The sequence below is a fragment of the Rhinatrema bivittatum genome, chromosome 2 (assembly GCF_901001135.1).
Source record: "Rhinatrema bivittatum chromosome 2, aRhiBiv1.1, whole genome shotgun sequence".
NCBI lineage: Eukaryota > Metazoa > Chordata > Amphibia > Gymnophiona > Rhinatrematidae > Rhinatrema > Rhinatrema bivittatum.
The window spans coordinates 4107048-4117893 of record NC_042616.1 but is presented as its reverse complement, the minus strand read 5'-3'; positions in this window follow the sequence as shown (position 1 = coordinate 4117893).

The following is a 10846-nucleotide window of genomic DNA, read 5'->3' as shown; positions in this document are numbered from 1 at the left end:
AAATCCCTCCTTGCAACACATAACATTATGCTTTCTCCTTTCCCCAATAAAAGCCAACAATGAAAATCATTGACCACTTACAGACCTGCCATGGAAATCAACAATTGCCTACCAACCTTCCAGGAACATCATTAACTATCTACCATCCTTTAAGGGAGATCACTGTCTACTGACCTTCCAGGAAAATCACTATCTATGATCCTTTAAGGGACATCACTAACTTCTGGGAGATCACTGACTATCTTCTTATCTTCCAGGAAAATCATTGACTACCTATTATTCTTTAAGGGAGATCACTGACTGTCTACTGAGCTTCCAGGGAAAACAATGACTACCAATCATCCTTTATGGGAGATCACTAACTGTCTAATGACCTTCTAGAAAAATCACTGACTACTACCATCCTTTAAGAGAGATCACTGAATATCCACTGACCTTCCAAGAAAATTATTAACTATCTACCATCCTGTAAGGGACATCACTAACTTCTGGGAGATCACTGACTATCTTATTTCTTCCAGGAAAATCATTGACTAATTATCATTCTTTAAGGGAGATCACTGACTGTCTACTGATCTTCCAGGGAAAACAATGACTACCTATCAAACTTCCATAGAAATCACAGACCACCTATCATCCTCTAAGGGAGATTATTGACTGTCTACTGAGCATCCAGGGAACTCACTGAGTACTTATCATCCTTTAAGGGAGATTATTGACTATATACCTAACTTCCAGCGAAATAACCAACTACATATCAACCTTTCAGAGAAATCATTGACCACCTATGATCCTTTAAGGGACATCACTCTCTATCTACTGAGCTCCTACAGAAATCACCAACTATCTACAAAACTTTCAGGAAAATTTCACTGACTATCTACTAAACTTCCAGGGAGATCATTGACTACCTATCATCCTTTAAACGAGATTACTGTCTATCTGCTGAGCATCCAGGGAAATCACTAACTACCTATCATCCTTTAAGGGAGATATCTCACTATCTACATTACTTTCAGAGAAATCATTGGATCAATACCAGGATGCCTACGGTACCCGCTCCTCGGGGGCCTTGTTCGTCCGGGACCTCCGCTCCTCGGGGGTTCCTTTATACTACAACTACCAGCATCAGAGTGAGTACTGCCACTCCTGTTCTGTCTCTGCATTGTCTCATCTCTCTCTCCATAGATCCTCGGCCTACCCTGCACCGCGGACTACTACCGGATCTATTGGCTCCTCCATCTATGCTTGGGTTCTCGGCTTACCCCGCTTCGAGGACCACTATTGGACCCATCTCCCTCTTGGGACCTGGTGAGACTGTGGAACTGCCTTTTCTACCCTGCAACCTACTGACGGAACATTACCATCTGGTTCCTCCACTCCTGGCTGGCGTCATCACCCGTTCCTCGGGTTATTATCTACATTGCAGTACAATAAAAAAGGCTTAAGACTTGGTTATTTAAACAAGCCTTTCCCTAAATTCACTGATTCGCCATAGCTATCATTACTGAACATTCAGCACACTGCAAATAATTGTTCTTCTTGTCTTTGAGTTACCTTATGCTTTGTCTTCTTCTTCCCTCAGTTCCATCACCCCTGTTTTATTGTAACCTTTGCTTCTCTTCGCTATGTTAATGTTTAAGGTTATTGTACACTGGTTCCCTGTAAACCGACATGATATGATTGTTTCATGAATGCCGGAATAGAAAAGCACCAAATAAATAAATAAAAATAAATAAAACTAATTCTCTGTGTCCATCTTTGCCTTGAGCTAGCCTATCACTGCAAGTTTCCACAGGGCATCTGTGGGAGGTGCCATCTCTTATAGCGACCAAGGGCCCACCCTTCAGTGTCCAAAACACAACATTAGGCTTCATTAAGATATACATTTCTAGTTTCCATTGGATTTGATTAGATATCAATTACTCCAATACTGACTGGGTAAATATAACATCAGGACTTGCTAGAGACATAAAGTTGCTGGATGGAATAAACGAATGCTTCATGGAGCAATTGGTTCAGGAACCAATGAGAGAGGAATCTATTTTATTTATTTAGCATTTTTTATATACCGAAATACTTGTAGCAAAGCTACAAATCAAATTCGGTTTACATTTTAACATTAACAGGCATGTAAAAATGCGGTTACATAGAACAAGTAACAAGTAAAGTTAACTATGATCAGCAAGCGAGAGGTATTACCATAAACAAAATAGTATGATATATATGTGTAACAAGCTCAACAATAGCTAAACAAGTAACAAGCATGACAATGGCTAAATCTATTTTAGATTTAATTCTAATTTAGATTTAATTTTATTTTAGATTTTATTTTAGATTTAATTCTAATTTAGATTTAATTCTAAATGAAATCTATTTTAGATTTAATTCTTAGTGGAACGCAGGATTTGGTGAGAGAGGTAACAGTGGTGGGGCCACTTGACAATAGTGATCATAACATGATCAAATTTAAACTAATTTATTTATTTAAAACTTTTCTATACTGACATTCATATAGCATATCACATCGGTTTACATGGAACTGGTATAACTTAACTTTGGAATAGGAAAGAGAAGTTACATGGAACAGGGAGTAAAAGGAACTTGGTTGTAAGAGGAGACAGATAGCAAATTCTGTAGGACAGTAGCAATGTGGTAACAGATAAACTTAAGGCATAATTCAACTAAGTGGGTAGGAGAAAAAGTGTTAACAGTTAAACTTAAGGCTTACATAAACTAAGCTGGTAGTGGAAATAAAGGGCCGGTGGAAGGGGCTATGGGGGGGGGGGGGGGGGAGAATATATATTTATTTTATTTTATTTATTAATTTTTATATACCGATGTTTCATGAGAACATATCAAATCGGTTTACATTAGTTAACAAATATTCATTTAAAAATATTTGCATTTCCAAAATGAAAAGAGGTAAATACAAAGTTTCATAATAGTCTAATAATAAATAGTAGGGATGTGAATCGGGCTTCGGACGATTGAAAATATTGTACGATATTTTCAAAATCGTCAGAAATCGGGGGCTCCCCCAAAATGATAGGAAAACCCCACGATATTGATTGTGGGGGTTCTCTTATCGTTTTGGGGGAGGGCGGGAAAAACGGCACACAAAAATAACCCCTAAACCCACCCCGACCCTTTAAAACTAATCCCTTAGCTTCCCCCACCCTCCCGACCCCCCAAAACTTTTTACAGGTACCTGGTGGTCCAGTGGGGGTCCCTGGATCGATCTCCCGCGCTCGGACCGTCGGCTGCCACTAATCAAAATGGCGCCGATGGCCCTTTGCCCTTACCATGTGACAGGGTATCCGTGCCATTGGCTGGACCCTGTCACATGGTAGGAGCACTGGATGGCCCGCGCCATCTTGTGCTCCTACCATATGACAGGGGCTGGCCAATGGCACTAGTAGCCCCTGTGACATAGTAAGGGCAAAGGCTATCGGCGCCATTTTGATTACTGGCAGCCGATGGCCCGAGTGCAGGAGATCGCTCCCGGACCCCCGCTGGACCACCAGGGACTTTTGGCAAGTCTTGGAGGACCCTCCTGACCCCCACAAGACTTGTCAAAAGTCCAGCGGGGGTCCAGAAGCGACCTCTTGCACTCGGACCGTCGGCTGCCAGTATTCAAAATGGCGCCGATAGCCTTTGCCCTTACTATGTCACAGAGGCTACCGGTGCCATTGGTCAGCCCCTGTCACATGGTAAGAGCACAAGATGGTGCAGGCCATCCAGTGCTCCTACCATGTGACAGGGTCCAGCCAATGGCACGGATACCCTGTCACATGGTAAGGGCAAAGGGCCATCGGCGCCATTTTGATTAGTGGCAGCCGACAGCCCGAGAGCGGAAGATCGCTCCAGGGACCCCCACTGGACCACCAGGTACCTGTAAAATGTTTTTTGGGGGGCCGGGAGGGTGGGGGAAGCTAAGGGATTAGTTTTAAAGGGTCGGGTGGGTTTTTTGTTTATCGGCTCGGGCGCAGCCAATAAACAAAACCGCGATCAGGCCTGATGAAAAAAACCCCACATGTGAATCGGAACCGGAATCCAAACCGATTCCGGTTCCGATTCACATCTCTAATAAATAGAATAGTAAACTAATTGATCATAACATTTAAACAGTTAAAGTGGCAGAACAGTAAGGGCAGAGATAATATAGGAAAAGATATTTATATTAAAAAGGGAATATAATCCTTAGGTTAGAACTCCTGGAAAGCTTGTTTGAATAGCCATGTTTTAATACCCTTTTTAAATATTTTAATGTCTGATTCCATCCTTAGTTCCTGGGGTAGAGAGCTCCACAGCTGGAGCCCGGCAATGGAAATAGCCCTTTCTCTCACATTATTTAAATAAGCAATTTTAGGAGAAGGGATGGATAACATCCCTGTACCTGCTGACCTTGTAATTCTAGATGGGATATGAAAATGTAATGTTGAGGTTAACCATTCCATCTTTTCGTTGTAGAGGGTTTTATGAATTAGCGATAGAGCTTTATGCTGAGCTCTGTATTTAACAGGCAACCAATGAAGGTCTTTCAGTATTGGCGTAATATGATCAGATCTTCTAATTCCTGTCAAAAGTCTAGCCACTGAGTTCTGCAATAATTGTAATCGTCTTGTAACATTCGCTGGAAGGCCTAAAAACAATGAATTACAGTAATCTAATTTTGACAAAACAAGAGCTTGTAAAACTGTTCTAAAATCTTTTGGAAATAAGAGAGGCTTCAATCGTTTAAGGACATTCAATTTAAAATGCCCATCGTTAATGATTTTTTAATGCACGCTTTCAATGTGAATTCACAATCTAGGAAGATCCCTAGGTCTCGCACCTCCAGGGAAATCAGATAATTTTTAGCAGCTTCCTGAATTTCAAGTTCCTTTGCCTGGCTTACTTTAGGGGAGATATATAACATTTCAGTCTTTTTTGTATTCAGAGAAAGATTCATTTGGGTTAATAATTTATCAATGGCGGATTGATATTTATTCCAAAGCTTAAGTGTTAAGTCAGTTGATTTTTCGATCGGAATTAAAATGTGTACATCGTCTGCATTTATAAAATGCATTAGGCCAAAACCAGATCGAATTCTGCATAAAGGAAGCATATAAATATTAAAAAGGGTCGTGGACAGAGAAGATCCTTGTGGTACACCATGTTGGAGGTCAACTGGTTGAGATTCTTTATCATGAAATTTCACTTTAAAAGATCTATTCTTTAAGTAAGGGTCAAACCATTTCAGCGCAGAGTCTTTAATACCTATTTCATTTAATCTATCCAGGAGAATTTTATGATTAACTGTATCAAATGCTGATGATATATCTAGCATAATCAGAAAATAAGTTTGGCTGTTATCGGCTCCTCTAAGGATAATTTATTTATTAATTTATTAAAGGCTTTTATATACCAACTTTCTTGATACAAATCAAATCAACTCGGTTTACATCGAACAAAGCAGTAACTATAACCAACCAATCAACAAAAGATATATTAAAAGGAGCATAAAGTTACATTATAACAAGGAAGCCTTAACTGGGAGTAGGAAAAAAAGAGGGGGAACATGATAAATTACTATATACAATAGAGTATGGGAGGGAGGCAAGGGGCCAACCTCATGATGACTTGTGAGCGTGATTAGCGTTTGTTTATTTACATAAGTGATGAAACAGATCTAGGTCAGGCTGTTGGGCTAGTGGCGGGGAAGGCACGGCAGAACAGCCATGTCTTTAGTTTCTTTTTGAAAGTTAGAAGACAAGTTTCCTGCCTGAGGTCCGGAGGAATGGCGTTCCAGATGGAGGGACCTGTGATAGAGAATGTTCTGTCTCTGATATTTGAGTGGTGTACCATTTTGATTGGAGGAACATGTAAGGATCCCTTGTTGGCATCCCTTAAGGGTCTGGTCGTCGAGTGCAATTTGAGAGGGTGTAGAAGATCGAGTGGGGTCTGATGGTGAATATTTTTGTGGATAATTGTCAGTGATGACAATTATTATCAATGATATCATGTAACGATGCTAACAGGGTCTCAGTACTAAAATATTTTCTGAATCCATGTTGTGCCGGGAATAGGGTACTATGCATTTCAAGATAATCTGATAGTTGTTTGTTAATTACCTTCTCCAAAATTTTAGAAATACATGGTAAATTAGAAATTGGTCTTAAATTTGACAAATCATGAGAATTGGATTGTGGTTTTTTTCGTGATTGGTTTAACTATCGCCGATTTTAATATGTGTGGAACATTCGCTTCGGTAATAGATAAGTTAATTATATCCGCAATAGGTCTGGAAACTATATTGGGACTGTTTTTAATAGCTTTATTGAAATGTGGTCAATTGGGTGAGCAGCTGGATTCATATTTTTGAGAGGAAAATAGGTACTGTGGCAATTACAATTGGGAGGAAGGGGGTATGTACAATGGCAAATACGGTGAGCAAGGAGGAATGTGATTACATCACATCAACACCAACCGTGGAGAACCTGACCAACCGTGGAGAACACATATCACCTATCCTCCGTAACTTACACTGGCTCCCAGTGTACTATCGAATCCTTCACAAATCACTCACTCTAATTCACAAATCTATCTACAATCACCTACATCTGGACCTGGTATTCCCTCTCAACCTTCATATCTCCAACAGACCGACTAGAGAAGCATATAAAGGAACTCTACAGGCCCCTCCCACAAAAGCAACTCGCCTCACCTCGACCAAAGATCATTCATTTTCAACAGCAGGCCCAGCTATCTGGAACAATATCCCTTCCGACCTCAGACTGGAACCCTGCCTCTCAATATTCAGAAAAAAACTTAAGACCTGGCTCTTCCGCCAAGCCTTTTCAGATCCCCCTGATAGCCATTAGCCGAGGTTATTTCTCCGCATCTCCGCACCTCCGCAACTCCTTGAAGTTTCCAATAAGATCCTCCTCTGACTCACCAATCGTTTAGACTTGTTTACTGCGTTCCTAGGCCTTTTTTCTTCCAGCAGTCTATGCCTCCAAGTTTTCTATCCCTGTTGAATGTAACTTTGTTTTTCCTGTTTTAACTATTGTCTTTGGTTCAGTCCCCCAGTTCGATGTAAACCGATCTGATATGGTCTTTTAACCATGAAGGTCAGTATAGAAAAGTGTTAAATAAATAAATAAATAAATAAATAAATAAATTATGAAAAGGCTTGTTTGAACAGCCAAGTTTTTCGTTTTTTTTTTTAAAGGTCTGAGTGCAGTGTTTCTGGCGTAGGTCCGGGGGCATGGATTTCCATAATGAAGGTCCCGCTAAGGACAGTGCATGTTCTTTTGTGGAAATGTGGTGGATACATTTGGGGGAGGGTATGCAGAGGGATCCTTTGTAAGCGGATCTGGTGGGTCTGTTAGAAGTATAGTAGTGCAAGGAATCATTTAGCCAATGGATATGCTGGTTGTGAAGTGTCCTATGAATGATAGTAAGACTCTTATGGAGTATTCTAAAGCAGATTGGGAGCCAGTGGAGATCTTTAAGGATAAGCGTAATGTGATCTTTTCTGCGGGTATTAGAGAGGATTCTGGCCGCTGCATTTTGGAACATTTAGAGATAGTTAAATGTAGTTGTGGGGAGGCCTAGGAGAAGAGTGTTGCAATAATCGATTTTTGAGAATAGTGTGGCTTGGAGGACTGTATGAAAGTCGTTTAAGTGGAGGAGGGGTCTTAAATTCGTGTTGAAGAATTTACGGAAGCCAAATTGGGACAAGAAAAGAACATTGGGGCGGATTTTCAGAGCCCTGCTCGCCTAAATCCGCCTAAATCCGCCCGGATTTAGGCGAGCAGGGCCCTGCGCGCCGGTGCGCCTATTTTACATAGGCCTACCGGCGCGCGCAGAGCCCCGGGACTCGCGTAAGTCCCGGGGTTTTCAGAGGGGGGCGTGTCGGGGGCGGGCCCAATCCGCGCGGCATTTTCAGGGCGTGTCGGGAGCGTTTATGGGGCGGGCCCGGGGGCGTGGCCACGCCCTCCGGACCCGCCCCCAGGTTGCGTCTCGGCGCGCTAGCGGCTCGCTGGCGCGCGGGGATTTACGTCTCCCTCCGGGAGGCGTAAATCCCCCAACAAAGGTAAGGGGGGGGTTTAGACAGGGCCGGGTGGGTGGGTTAGGTAGAGGAAGGGAGGGGAAGGTGAGGGGAGGGCGTTAGAGAATTCCCTCCGAGGCCGCTCCGATTTCGGAGCGGCCTCGGAGGGAATGGAGGTAGGCTGCGCGGCTCGGCGCGCGCCGGCTATATAGAATCGGTAGCCTTGCGCGCGCCGATCCAGGATTTTAGCGGGTCTAGCGGCTTGGCTTATGAAAGGAGACGCTTAAGGAGAAAGGGATACTTGGAGGCAGTTATTTCTACGCTTCTCCGAGTTCGAAAAACTTCTACGTCTCTTACTTATGTCAGAGTCTGGAAAGTCTTAGATTCCTGGTGTCGTGAGCTCAGTTTGTCCCCTTGTGGGACCACTATCGTTGACATCCTGTCTTTTCTGCAGGACGGTTTGCAAAAGGGCCTGTCTTATAGCTTGCTCCAGGTTCAGGTTTCGGCCCTGGGCAGTCTCCGTGATAAGATTGATGGTCGTTCCATAGCGGCTCATCCGGATGTGATTCGGTTCATGAAGGACGCTAAGCACTTGAAACCGCCAGTTCGAGCGGTTTGTCCATCTTGGAGTTAAACTTGGTTCTCCGATCCCTTTGTGGCGCACATTTCGAACCGTTAAAGCAAGCGACTCTTAAAGACTTGACACTTAAAGCGGTATTTCTTGTAGCCATTTGTTCGGCTAGCCGCGTCTCCGAGCTTCAAGCCCTATCCTGTCGCGAGCCTTTTCTGCGTATTTCGGATTCGGGTATATCTCTTCGCACAGTACCTTCCTTTTTGCCTAAGGTGGTTTTGGCTTTTCATGTGAATCAATCCGTCGAATTGCCAGCCTTCTCGGAGGAAGACAAGGATCTCCGGAGATTGGACGTCCGTCGGATCCTTTTGCGATATTTGGAGGTTACTAATCCATTTCGATTGTCGGATCATCTCTTTGTTCTGTGGAGCGGTCCGAAGAAAGGGGTGCAGGCTTCTAAGACTACTATCGCCTGATGGTTGAAGGACGCTATTGCCTCTGCTTACATATGCTGCGGGCGCCCAGTATCGGAGGGTCTTAAGGCGCATTCTCTTCGGTCCCAGGCGGCTTCATGGGCGGAAAGCCAGTGTGTCTCGCCGCAAGAGATTTGTCGGGCGGCCACGTGGAAGTCCTTACACACATTTGCTAAGCATTACTGGTTGGATGTGAGGGATCCAAGGGTGGATTCCTTTGGCGATAGGGTGCTTCGCGTGGGACTCTCCAGGTCCCACCCCATTTAGGGCAGCTTGGGTACATCCCAGCAGTCTGGACTGATCCTGGTACGTACAGGGAAAGGAAAATTAGGTCTTACCTTCGATAATTTTCATTCCTGTAGTACCAAGGATCAGTCCAGATGCCCGCCCGTGTACCGGAGAGTCCAATCAGATATTGATTGTTTCTTGACAGGTTATTTTGCAGGTCGATGCTGATCTTGAAGAGTCTATATGGTTAACGTTTTGCGAGAACAAGTTGCTTCATTTCTGGGGCAGGTTTAGTTTTAACTTGATCTAGTCACTGGTTGCAAAGTGTATCTAAGTTTTTATCTTTCTCAAGCCTTTTTTGGGTGGATACTGGTTTTTCATTCTGCTTTGTTATCAATAATACAGAGGGATCGCAGGTGGCACCCCGGGATATATGGGTGGTGCTTTTCAGTTTTCTCTCTGACTCTATCTGCTGGAAGGGAGGCATAACCCAGCAGTCTGGACTGATCCTTGGTAATACAGGAACGAAAATTATCAAAGGTAAGACCTAATTTTCCTTTGTTGCCTGCCTTTCTGACTACCTATTTAATACAAACACACAAACTTCTGTTTGTTGCCTGCCTTTCTACCTATTTAATACAATCACACAAATGTCTGTTTGTTGCCTGCCTTTCTACCTATTTAATACAAACACACAAACTTCTGTTTGTTGCCTGCCTTTCTGACTACCTATTTAATACAAACACACAAACTTCTGTTTGTTGCCTGCCTTTCTGACTACCTATTTAATACAAACACACAAACTTCTGTTTGTTGCCTGCCTTTCTGACTACCTATTTAATACAAACAGACAAACTATCCAGGAGCTTTTTCTGCCAGTAATGATTCTATTTTAGATGCTGCCAATTGCAGTTGAGTACAGTTTTGATATGAGCTGGTTTATTCACCTGTTTAAGAGATACTAATGTTGTGGGCTAAATCCTGACACATACTGGCCGATCAGGGGGGTCAACGGGCTAGTCCAGTGCCAGCATTAGTTTTCTATACTTGGGAAGCGTGCACAGAAAGGAAAGCACCGACAGACTCCTTTCTTTTCCAGGGATAGTTGCTCTATTTACATTCCAGTTTGATTTTGGAGGATAACAGGTCAGGAAATCCCCCCCAGAGCTTGATGAATAACAGCTACCTTCATTTCATACAGATTGGTACCATCAAGGGGATCTGCCAGGGGTCGGCTGGTGAGAATGTTCTGGAAGATTAGTCAAGCTCAAAGCTCAAACCTTTCATCTGTTAAACGAGGTCTGAGGATCCCGCACATCATCAAATGTAAGATTTCCCCACATGCCGCTCTTTCTGGAGGGCTTTCAGCAAGCTGCTTACCACCCTGAATGCCCCGTTTTGGTAACTTTTCTCAGGCTGAATTAACTTTTCATGTGATAGCTTGCCCTGGGCACTGAGGGTGGGGCTGAATTTCTAATCTCAGCAGATCAAATGTATCTCTGCCCTTGGGCGAACGATGATGCTCTCAGTTCATAG